Raw genomic sequence first — 12777 nt, forward strand, 5'->3', positions numbered from 1 at the left:
ATCTTTGTACTCCATATGGTAGCATTTCTTGATCTTGTCCGCACTTAGTAGTACACTTACGAAGATAGGCTTTGGTTCCTCGCTTGTGCCTAAGTTGAGCTCTTGAGATCATTAACTGTGGCTTGCCTCCCATCCTCAAGCTGTGGTAGTGCAGCAGTGAAGTCTTCCTCGGGGATCTCGTCTTCTTTGTCTTCTTGGATTGTGATGTGGAAGATGTCTTGGACCTCATTTTCAGTGTTGTCCTTTTGGGCTTATTGGTGTGAAGATTGGCCAGTGTGGATGATGGTGCACCTCTTTACCTTCAGTTGTCCTTTTGTGTCAACTTCCAAGGTTGCTTGGTGCTTTATCCTTAAAAGAATTGAGCTTCGAACATCGTCTTTTGCTGCTAGACCATCGAGCTTTTCTTCTTTTGGCATTGTTTTCCTCTTTCTAGACGGCTACTTGGTTTCTTCAAGTCTTTCCAAGGCTAACTGTCATGGATGAGAGCTAGCCGTATTGCTTTGTTTCTTAGGTTTTGACAACCTTTCGAAAACAGAGTTTTAGGGTGTTAGCGTGTTATGCCGCTTGAAGACGGAAGTTCGGTCTTGACCACCAATGCAATCAAATGCCGAAATTCTGAGGTTTAAACGATTCAGCCTATCAAAGACTGACGTTCGAGGGGTAGGTTTAGGCTCCTATTGATTTTGTTTAAGGCTTTTACTGATGTGTTGAGCACTAACATCTTTCGCTTTGCTTGAAATCTTTACAGTGTATTTGGTGTGAAGCGAAGTCCAACTTTGTTGTTGTCAACTCCGTAACCACGCTCCTTCAACTTCTTTTGAGTCTCAGTAAGGTCACGTTCTTTGTCATTAACATTGTTTACATTCTTCTTTCCAAGATTTAAAGAAAAGGCAAAATTGTACCCAACCTTTGACATGAGTCTGTAGGCGTTTGGTTCGAAACCTTCTTCGATTCTCTTGGTTGGAAGAGAGCTTAGTTCTGCCTCCTTTGGCAGAGGTTTTATGAAACCTTGTGGTGGTTTTGAAACTTTAGCGTTGCCTAGCTGTGTTAGAGGTAAAACTGCATTTGTCTTGAACAACTTTACATCGTCCTTGTCCAGCTGTGTGTCGACTTTGCTTATTCCAGTTTCGAATAGGGATTGCCTATTCTTTCTTCTCGACATTGGGATGTATCGGAAGACGGTTATGTTTGGTCCTTTTGAGGGCGTCACAGTCCATTTAATTGTTGTTGGCTTAGAAAGCTCATCGTCATTTTTGCTTGAAGATGGCACAACTTCCCTTTCTTATTTCTTGGGCACGGCTTGCCACTCTTGTTTCTTTGGTGCAACTTTGCTTGTGGATTTGATTTCTTTTGGAAGAGCTTAGGGGCACCATATCTTCATCCATGTAAAACTTGGCATCCACAAAGTGTGATTCGGGTTTGGTGAATGGCTTAATGTCGTCTTGTATTACCTTTACTCATTCTCGGTAGAACTTCAAGCATTGATGAAGAATGGATGACACTACTCCATTCCTATGGATCCAAAGCCTTAATGAGAGCAAGCTGTAGGAAGTTATTGCATCAATCACATGGAATAGAGTGCTTGATTTGAGTTCACCAATGGTCATCTCTACTCGGATCATGCGCATCGCTCTTTGTCCTCCTTGGTTAAAACCTTGGATTAGGAAGCGGCTTCGGGATAGTTCATCCACCTTGATGCCGATTGTGGTCATTGTTGACTTTGGCATGTTTATGGCCAAACCATCATCCACAAGCATACGGTTGACTTTGTGTTTCCTTACCTACCCAGAGACGAAGAGATGACGGTTGTGAAGCTTTGATCCCAGCAGCAAGTCTTTGTCAGTGAAGTTGATTGCGTCATGGATGGCACAACAAGTGGCATACTCATATGGCCAAAGTTTCAAGCCTTTATCATTGTTTTCTTGTACTTCGTGGTTTTCGAGACTCACCAAGACCGCTACTAGTATTTTTTGCATCTCCTTGGGCAATAGTAGTGCTTCCTCAATGCTAAAGTATGTTGGCAGACTTTTTTTAGGAGTGAGGGTCTTCTCTTCCTCGATGCCAAGAACTTATCCTTTTTAGGGTTCTTCTATTTCTACTTCAACCATATGACAGGTAACAATAGTGCATTGTTGGAAGAAGTCATTCGGTAAGTACTCATGCAATGTAGCCTCCAGTGAAGTCGATGATCGGCTCTTTCTTCCCATGATTGGCAATACTCAACTCCATGTCATGGGATCGAGTTGCCAATTCTTCAAAAGTTCTTGGTTTTATGCCTTGGAAGATGCAATGTAGCCTCCAGTGCATGCCTTGAACACACATCTCAATGGTGGAAGTTTCAGAAAGCGGATCTTTGTAATCTAGACTTAATGAATGCCATCTGTTGATGTAGTCAACGATAGGTTCATCTTTCTACTGCTTCGTACTTGTCAGCTCTAGCATGCTTACATTGCGGCGGTGCTGTAAAAACGGTTGAGGAATTCCCTTTTAAGCTGATCCCAGCTGTTAATAGGCGTGGGCTTGAGGTCGATGTACCAATCAAAGATGATACCTTTTAGCAAGCGCACGAACTGTTTGACGAGGTAGTCTCCCTCTATCCCAACATTGTTGCAGGTTTAAATGAAATGGGCAATATGTTGCTTAAGATTGCCCTTTCCATCGAATTGCATGAATTTGGGCGGCTGATAACCCCTTGGCATCCTTAAGGCGTCAATCTTCTTGAAGTAAAGCTTTGAGTACAACACGTAGTCATGTGAGCTCCCTTCATACTGCGCCTTGATGATGTTTGTGATCATTTCTTGCAGCTGTTAGATAGAGAGAGATCTCATGAACGTGGTAACTCGGTCCACCTCCACATTTTCTTCGGTTTTCTCCACCAAAAACTCCTATTTTTTCATTGGTTTCTTTCTTTGGTGGATCAACCTTTGGGTCAGCTTTCTTGTCATGTTGCGCCTCCAGACTATTGTCTAGTGTAGCAATCTGCAAGTTTTTTCTTCCACCGTCCTTGTCAGCCTTGCGATTGCTTCATTCATTTATGCCAACTGCTCCTCGATTGTAGTCACACTAATAGTCATGACTTGTAAAGCCACGAGATATGAGCTGTCACTTGAGTCGGCATCGAAAGTTAACGACTCAGAGTACCTCCTCAGGCTTTTTTCCCTTGGCACCCTTAGCGAGGCCAGGGTGATCACGGGCTCGTGCCTTAGGTGTTATTGCTCCTTTAGCATAATTGATGTAAAGGTGGAAGGCATGGCAGAAATAGCTTTTGCCTTGCTTTAGGTTGTGACGCCCAAAGTGCCACCATTTGCAGCAAAGATGTTCTTGTTCTTCGCGTTGGTTACGGGAACAATTTGATCTTTTCTTAAAGCCATGTGTGTTTCTTATGGATTTGAAGACAGAGATGAGATGCTGAGAGGTCCTACTAGGTATGTCAAATTTGTAAACACGAAAATTCTGTAACGAATGAAACGAGAACACGTGTACAAAGTAGATTTCTATTGATGAATTTGTAGGGTTACAATCTCTGTTTACAACTTTCCTTTGATTTAGTCTTCAAATTTGGTGTAGATGCGTAGGTTGTTGATCCGATGATCGCGATGACTTGATCTTAGACGAATGATTAAACGATTGTGTCAAGTTTTGAGCTTGAAACAATGCATGGATAGTCATCCTATCTAGGTTTGTGTATGACCTGCAACAAAGGTGATGTTGATGTGGGATTTTGTTGATTCAAGGGTCTTGGCGACTTGATCTTGAATCGAACGTCGTTACAAGTTTTAAGCTTGCAACAAAGTCTTGAGGGAATCAAAGGTGATGTTGATGGACTTGATCTTGAATCGAACATCGTTACAAGTGCTTATTGATTCTTCAAGGGAATGTTTCGGCTTTGGTTATACATTCTTCGAAGAGAGCTTTGGCATCGTATTAGTCTTCAATGATTTGGCAAAGGTTTTCCTTTTGTGAGAATTTCGGCCTTTCAATGTAGAAATTGTCCACCTTATGCTTGTCTTGGGACCTTGTATTTATAGACTTCTCAAAGCTTGCCTTTGGATGGATTTGGCTTTGATTTGTGTCTTGATTCATCCATGGGAGAATTTACGCATGTTTTGTGTCTTAATTTCAACCACTTTCCCTTACTTGGCTGAAATCTATAGGGCTTTATTGCCTATTTTACGAGCAATCTTCAATTCTTGCTTGTTTTGTAAAAACACTATAGCTTTCTTTCCAGTTTTGGGAGCAATTTGGGCCGCTTGCCGATTTTAAGGAGATTTCTTCCCCTTTGCCGCATTTTAGGAATGCTTTGGAATTTCCTTTGCTTTGTGCCACATGTTATTCATGACTTATCCATTTGTGATGAGTCATATACTACGTGAAGCTTTATGATACTTCATTTGCATGCAACAAAATTTACATGTCTACAGCTATTTCTATTTACTTGTAAAAGAAAAGTCTTAATATAAATAGTTCATTTATGAAAAATTAATAAAAGTAAAGTACCTATTTTTAAACTAGATAAGTCCATTTTTGTGAGTCATGATTGGGTTTTGTCCACTTTGTTGAATTAGGTTTATTCCCTAGTTATCTACATCAGCTTTTTATTATCTTTTTATTAAATTGTAATAAATATCATCCCATATTTATACGTCTATCTTTACCCCAATTTTAGAATTAAATATAAGAATATTGTTTCTCATTTCGTATCTCAATTTTGTATTCTACCTCTTTCACAGGTTAACTGTGTTAACTTAATTCTGTTGTAGGTAATATACATATATATATATGTATGTATGTATGTATGTATGTATGTATGTATGTATGTATATGTGTATATATGTATGTATGTATGTATGTATGTATCAGCATATATACTAGTATGAATTTATAAATGCATGAAAGATGTAATTTCTTTGAACTATTTTCATGAATGATAGATAGATTAATTTTTATTTACTTTTCTAGATACTTTTTATCACAGATTAAAAGTACTTTATCAGCCTATGGTATAGGATTCATATATGAATAGATATCAATTTTATTTTTAATTATTTTCCATGAAAGTTGTTAGATTTTTATATTTAAATATTCAAATAAAAAATATAATTAAAGTTGAAAAATAAGAAAATTAGACTAAATCCAACAACAACTCAAATTTGGGTCTGGATCAAACCAAAGGAAAATATAGTTGAAAAAAATCAAGTTATTTGGTATTAATATTTTTTTTAATGTAATTTTTTTTTAAATTAAACTTTTGTTAGTATGGTTGTAACTTTTAAGATTCGATGAGAATTATCTTCGTAATAAATTTTTTTGTTTTCTATTTTCTTTTAACGAACAAATTTGCTTAGTGGATATCCTTGTTTATTAATTTTTTAGTCTAAATATACTTGTCATAATTTTTTTTTTATTTAAAAACAATATGGGCCTCAAGGCTATTGAGCTTTGTCATTGGGCCTTCTCGGGCGTAAAATGCAGCCAATTGTGCACTAATATGAGCTCCAACACTCTCATATTTTGGGAGTCTTAATAAAAATGGCTTATTACTATTCATTCTTAATCAAAATGACATTTGTTGTATGAAAAATCTATAATAAGTCAAGCTTTTTTCTTTATTTACTGTAGCGGAGTCCACAATAATGTTGACATTTATGTCTTATTAAAATACATTATTTTGCATGATGCTATTCAAATTATGCTACTTTTTTTTTTTTAATTTGCTACCAGCTTTTCATGCTTCCATCATGTTGTCGAATGTAGCACTTCTTCTATCAAATTATTCCAGTAATGTTCATCGCCTTGTTTTTAGGCCCACTCATCCTTGTTTTTCGCCCCTCCAAGTTTTAGTGGCTGAGCATTCTTGTCGACGAGGATTCTTGGCAAATCCTAGTATAGGTGGTTACCTTAGATGGTATGATTCTCATCCTACCTTACTATACTTTACTTATGCTCTGACATCATGTGTGAAATGAGTTCATTCTAGCTCACAAGCGCACTCTTATATTTAGGCACCTTTAGGTTTAAATTTATTCACCTTTTCCACATCACTACACTTTATGGCTTTATCACCCTCCTGGTGATGGCCAACATAGCTCGATTCAAAGTCCAGGTGGACATTTCAGATAAGGGTGTGTTAGTTTAGTATCAGAGCATAAGTTTGGGCAGTATTGCGTTCATCACATGTGTGATGTAAGCATTCTTGGTTCTTAAGCCTAATTTTCGAATATTGCCACCTCGTCGAGCACGAAAATTGTGTTAACTTTTTCTAAGTTTTGAGTGACTTAGACGACCTAGCGACATTCTAGAAGAACATTTCGGTGACCACCTTTTAGATTTTAAACAAAGAACCTTCCTGCCAAGGAAAATCCCAATTCGAAGACGAGTTCATGGCCCTGAAACAGGGCTAATGTATTGATAATTGTATGGCACCAGAGATTTACCAATCAATCCCTCTACCATCTAGTTATTTCTACCAACCCTTTCAATTTAGGAAACCAATAATAGTTTTGATTCCATGACAGTATCCGTTAGTATACCATCTATCAGAATTCCTACGAAGTTTACTTTCATCGAGATTCCATAAATGTCTTGAGCGACAACCTAGTGCTAAAGTGGTAGCACGCGACGGAAGATCATCTAGGGGACATCCACTTTTGTTCCTCGATGGCACTAATCTTTTCAAATGCACAAGATATCACTACGGATCTTTGGGAGAAAGATCGAAAGAAATGTCTTGAGCGAAAACCTAGTGCTAAAGTGGTAGCACTCAACGGAAGATCATCTGGGAGACATCCAATTTTGGTCCCCGATGGCACTAATCTTTTCAAATTACAAGTGATCATTCCGGATCTTCGGGAGGAAGATCGACTTCCGTTTAAGTCCGTTCTAAGGTAGATCATTAGCAAATTCCTTTTTCCGGCCTTAGGCCATTCCAACCAATACTAGTTTTCTGAATTTCTTTTGATGATTTACTCGTCATTTCGATGAGTATAGGCATGGGAGTACAAGTTATTATACTTATAGTTAGTAGAAATCCCCATGTAGCAAGTATTTTCCCTAAAATGAACGGAACCACCTCACAGGACCAGTTCCTTACCAACCATCAGAAACTGTCTACTCGAGCGGGCTCTAACCTGTACTCAACCTATGGTGGCACTACTAATTGATGATACTGTCCGATATCCGGGAACTGTCAACCGGTATTCAGGTGGTATGATTTCTGATACCGGACACAGGTACTAATATCTGGGAGTGATACCTTTATGTCAGAACGCTGGTTCACAGTTTTAGGGTTGCGAACAATATCAAAATATCATATGTGCGCTAATTAGCAGCACGACTGATAGACTGATTAACAGTGACTACCTGAGCCGAAGAAATTAAAATCGTGAAAACTTAATAGCAAGCCTTGTATTAGGACAGTAAATTTATAGTTATGTTAACCATATTACCCAATTAGGTAACCCAAACATTCTCGACTAGTCATTCTTATGGTCACATCCACCGACAAATATTAGAATTAGAGTATGAGTTAATTCCCATTATAAGAGCAAATTGAGTATCGAGAAAGTTGTGAAGACTTACTAGTACGTGTCATAGAGAAAAGAAGTAATATGGTATGTTTCGAGGATGTATACTTTTGGCGTCATTTCTTAAAATTTTACCTGGATATCACCAAATGGTGAAGTGAAGTACACCATCGATCCATTTTCTTGTACTACACCAATTTTCTTTGCGTCTTTCAAATAACTCCTACATCATTTAGAGAACTTAGTTACAAAAACTTACCGATTAGGAATTTACCCAACCAAACACCTTACCTAAAGAACCTCAACCCTATCCGTGAAGGTGAAAGGCTGAACCTTAGGATCGTATCTAGATTTTAGCAACTCCATCAGGTGACGATTGAAACCGTTAACCCTAACTTCGAATTGACGGTCTACCTGAACAACCTTTTGAGCCAAGTTTTCTTCCATAGCCTGACGAATTCATAGTATTCTTATAGACGAATTTCTCACCTATCCCAGCAACAAGATTCAACTTTCTAAACACCGACAGTCAACTTATTACCACGTTCCTCAGAGGTTAACTTGGTACTTTTCTTGTGACACGTGATCTCAGCAGACAACATTCTATTCATTTTCCTGAAAGGTTGTAACTATAGAATTTGAAATCCTCACAAAGTGTTGTGAAATATGTGATATCTTTGGCCTTGTAAATAATAATTGGCGGTTTATTAGCGATTTTTCAGCAATAGCATTTTTCCTCACTTATGGATCGAGGAACGTTACTTTAGTTTGTGTTGGATATGAATAAAATTTCTGACAACCTAAGTGTTGTCTCTTCCCGAGCATTATTCTCACATTTTTCAACGACCTCAATAATTTGGAAATCCACGATGACATTTTCTCTGAATGATTTGGCTGGGTAGATGCAGCATGGCTGGGTATCACTTATGTTTCCCAACGGTTAGAACCGTATGAAATGAACCACCTTTTTCATGACTTTGAGTCAACAATTGCCATCTTTACTTGAAAACCGGATGACGCTTCTCTATGGAGAAACATGTCCAAAATCTTTATCAACCCTAGACTTCTCAAATACATCTTCAATTGAAATGAATTAGATTTCTGACATTGTGATGGAAAAACCAAAACAACGTCTATGATTGCACCCTCGTGTATCACCCTGGTTATGCAAACGTAATTACCATTTACCACAGCAAAAGACATATCTACCCTTGAACATTTCCAGCCTTTCCTATCCCATTCCAATTGGAGTTCACAAGCATCAATTTGATGTTATTTACAAATCATCAAGAAATTGCTCGAGTGGTCATAATCACTTCATGTATCCAAATGCAACTGGGGAATATCACCATGAATTCCAGGTACGAGATATCTTGTACATATGGAGATTATGATGATGTTTCGGTGATTATAGATCGACTTGACAAATCAACCAACTTTCCATTGGTCCAGAGGGACTACATTTTTGACCAGTTGGTAAAATTTACTCATTCTGGAATTTATCGGATTTTCTGATGTATCGATCAGTATCTACTCTGACTATGATTCCATATTCGCCCCTTTGTGCCGAAAGGCATTCCAGTCAACCATGGGTACATGTCTACCCTACTATACTTCGTATTATTTTGAAGCCGATATACTGTCTAGAAAAACCGTTATCATTGGAATTGCAGTTGTAAACATTAATTTTTCAATCACCTAACAAATACTCTGCTAAGCTAATCTTTATCGTTGGTGATTGAATATTCCAGAAGCTACCGTTGTAGCGAGATGTCATGCATTAATTTCAGCTACCTTGCATTCTAAATTTGATGGACTTGTTTGACCCTCAAATTCTTGATTGTTCTTTTAGCCTTCTTGACATAGTTTTCGCTAAATTTGAGGGAAATTCACAATGAATCGGCTCGCCAAGGTATTTGTGAACTATATTGTTTGGCTATATGGTATGTATCTCACTAATGTGTCTCACTATGATGCGCGTTTCACTTCCAAGTCTTGGGAAGTCTTCTTGAAGGCCATGCGAACTAAGTTTTTGTCCAATACCATATTTCACCCTCCGACTAATAGCTAGTATGAACGAACTATCTGGAGCTTCGTGGCATGTTGCGTTTATCCGTTCTATTGTTTTGGCATGATTATAATAGACACTTATCTTTGTTAAAGTTGTGTGTAACTACGGTTACACTTTCGGTTTTTTAGATGACACCATTTGAAACGTGGTAGAAAGATTTCATGCATAGTAGATGATTGACAGACAAATATTGCAAACAAGTATTCGAATGATCGAGTTTAAGATGTAGCAAATTATGAGCTATTGACGATGTCGCCCAAGAGAGTAGTATGTGAACGCGATCGAGACGTTAATCATACGATTTATATGTATTTCCCAATGAGGGGCAAGATAGTAATATTGCACCCTCGAAATTTGTTGCTTGCTTATCGAGACAACAGTGAGCTGTCGATATCGCGGGTTGCTGACTATAATATCGATAACTTATTTGTTGGAATCGTTAAGCAAGTGAACAAGTAGACTCGTCTACATTAGCATTTTTATTTATTTATTTATTTATTTAATTATTGTTTGGGCTTGACCCAAAGGTACTACACATTTATCTTCAGAGTACGTTACGCAACGAGTGCGTAGGTGAAAAATATTTTATATTAAATTTTAATTTCAGTACAATTATTTTAACTTTACGTTATTATATATATGTATTTTGACGTGATGTTATTATACATATATAAATATTTTTGACTTTATGTTTTTATAAAAAGTATTATATTATAGTATTGTACTGAAGGAGAAGGAAAATATGAATTTGGAGGCATGAATGAGGAATCATTGCACACCGATCGCGTCGGAATGGCATTATTTTTCATGCAACCACTCCCTAATATTTTATATTAAATATAACTTTACGTTATTATATATATGTATTTTGACGTGATGTTATTATACATATAGAAAGATTTTTGACTTTATGTTTTTATAAAAAGTATTATATTATAGTATTGTACTGAAGGAGAAGGAAAATATGAGTTTGGAGGCATGAAAGATGAATCATTGCACTATCTTTTCACTATTTTTGTATAACAAATGATTTCAAATTTCGGGGACGAAATTTTTTTAAGGTGGGTAGATTGTGACAACCCATCCCTAATTTTACAATGCTATAAATTTTTAAAGTGTGAATTGACCAAAATGCCCCTTGAGGTGAATTGCTGACTTTCATTGACCGTCTTTACATGATGCATACAAGTTATTATTTTATCGTATTCTCGAAGTACTCAACGGTACTAACGTGTAGGCGCAAGCGGAATTGAAACCGGAGTTATGGTTAAAATTTTACGAACTTAATGTTCAAGGGTATTTTGGTAAATCTATAATTCTAGATAAATACCCTTATTATTTTAATAATTTTTGTATGATTTTCTGCATGGTGGGACCCACCCACGTGGGTCTCCTATCCCTCTTGTCCCCATGTCCTTCCTACCCGTTATCCCTGTTATCTCTCACATTTTTTTTTCAAACTTTTTCTCTCTCACTATGACTCACTTCCTCTCTCTTATTTCATTTCCCATTTCTCCCTCATTTCTTTGTTTTTGCAGAGACCAGCAAAGCACAACCACTCGCCAATCCAGCTAGATCCCGTATCACAGAACTAACATCGAGGACAGCTACGTGTTGCTCCCCCATCTCAAACTCTCTAAAACTCTCTCATCTCAAACTCTCTCTACACTCCCCATGCACAGTAACACCGAACCAGCACCACACGATTACTCCGGCAAATTAGACCATTGGACCACCACCGCGCCTTGTCCTTCCTTATCTTTGTTAAGCCTAGACCCTGAACATCAAACCCAGGCATGGAGCTTGCACTGCATAGTGGCCATTACCATTGTTTATCATATTCTCCGATGAGTTCTCGTCGATTCTGACTAAGGTAGGCCTCAGGTGAAGAAAAAATTTTGTCCTAGCTAAGAACATGCATGAACATTTGAATACATAGGCATACTAATAACACTTTAAAGTAGGCATGCATTAAAAAACAATTCATAAAACCCATGATTTTCAAAGCCTAGTATATGGTGAACCATAAGACTCTTTAACAATATTAAAGAGAATAAGAATTTAGAGATTCTTTACCCTTGAAGCTCATCCTTGATTGCACAAGGGATTCACCCAAGTGGAGGGCCTTCAAGTCACCTCCTTGCTCCTTGGATCTTCCTTGTGATTTCCTCCCTTTTAGTGCTCCTTTTTCTTCTTTGAGGATTTGAGGATTTGTTCTCCAAAACACCAAAAGTTTGGTGTCTCTAAGTCTCCACACCAAAGATGTTGTGTGAAGATGAAATGGATGACTTAGGGAAGAAAGATTGCTAGATGTTCTTCCCCTAAGGTGGCCGGCCTCTATGTAGAAAATGAGAGAATAGGTTTCACCCAAATTCAATTAGAAAACCCCTTAATGTGAAACCAAGCTATAATGTTGATTTTACACTTCATTTCATGTGAGTGGCAAACTTGTAATTAATACAAGTTTGCTACCCCTCACCCTTATGGCCATATGTTGTTATTGGGCTTAATTTCCCATTTTGTTTTAGTTGTCATACAACTTAAACATAATGGGCCTTGTGGACCAAAACGTTTTTGTGCCCCGAAGCCCAAAACTAACTTAAACGCCCAATACGAACGTTTCGTATAATTAATTAACTATTTAATTAATCTTGACCATTCTTCAATTAAACCATTTAATTGCTTATCCATTTCATATAATTTCTTCACTTATATCCTTACTCGGTGTACGATCCATTAGGTTCCAATTAGCGAGGTAGTGGGCGATGTTACTCTTAACGATCGATTGTGAATTGAAACCACATTTCAATTCTCCCTTAAAATTAGTGTTTGCTAATCTTTAGGGCTTCCACAAACCATGGGTGACGCCTAGCAGCATGTCATGGTTACCCAAGCTAAGTAGAAGTGGTTGGAGAACCTATCCAGTTACAACTACAATGCAATACGGTCCTTCTCTAATACAATACTCTTAATTACATTGTTTAAGTGATAGTTTGTTTCATGTCTACTATCCAATGTGATATTTCTCTATATGATTCAATTGAATAAGATTTGGAACAACCTTCCTTAGTCATATTCATATGCTTTGGCCAAAGACTCTCGAATCATATCTTAGAGTATTCTCCTTCCACTATGGAAGGTTAGAGATCCCTTGTTGTGCATTCATATGCCTACATGACTAGA

Source organism: Pyrus communis, chromosome 4 (assembly GCF_963583255.1).
Source record: "Pyrus communis chromosome 4, drPyrComm1.1, whole genome shotgun sequence".
NCBI classification, from domain to species: Eukaryota; Viridiplantae; Streptophyta; class Magnoliopsida; order Rosales; family Rosaceae; genus Pyrus; species Pyrus communis.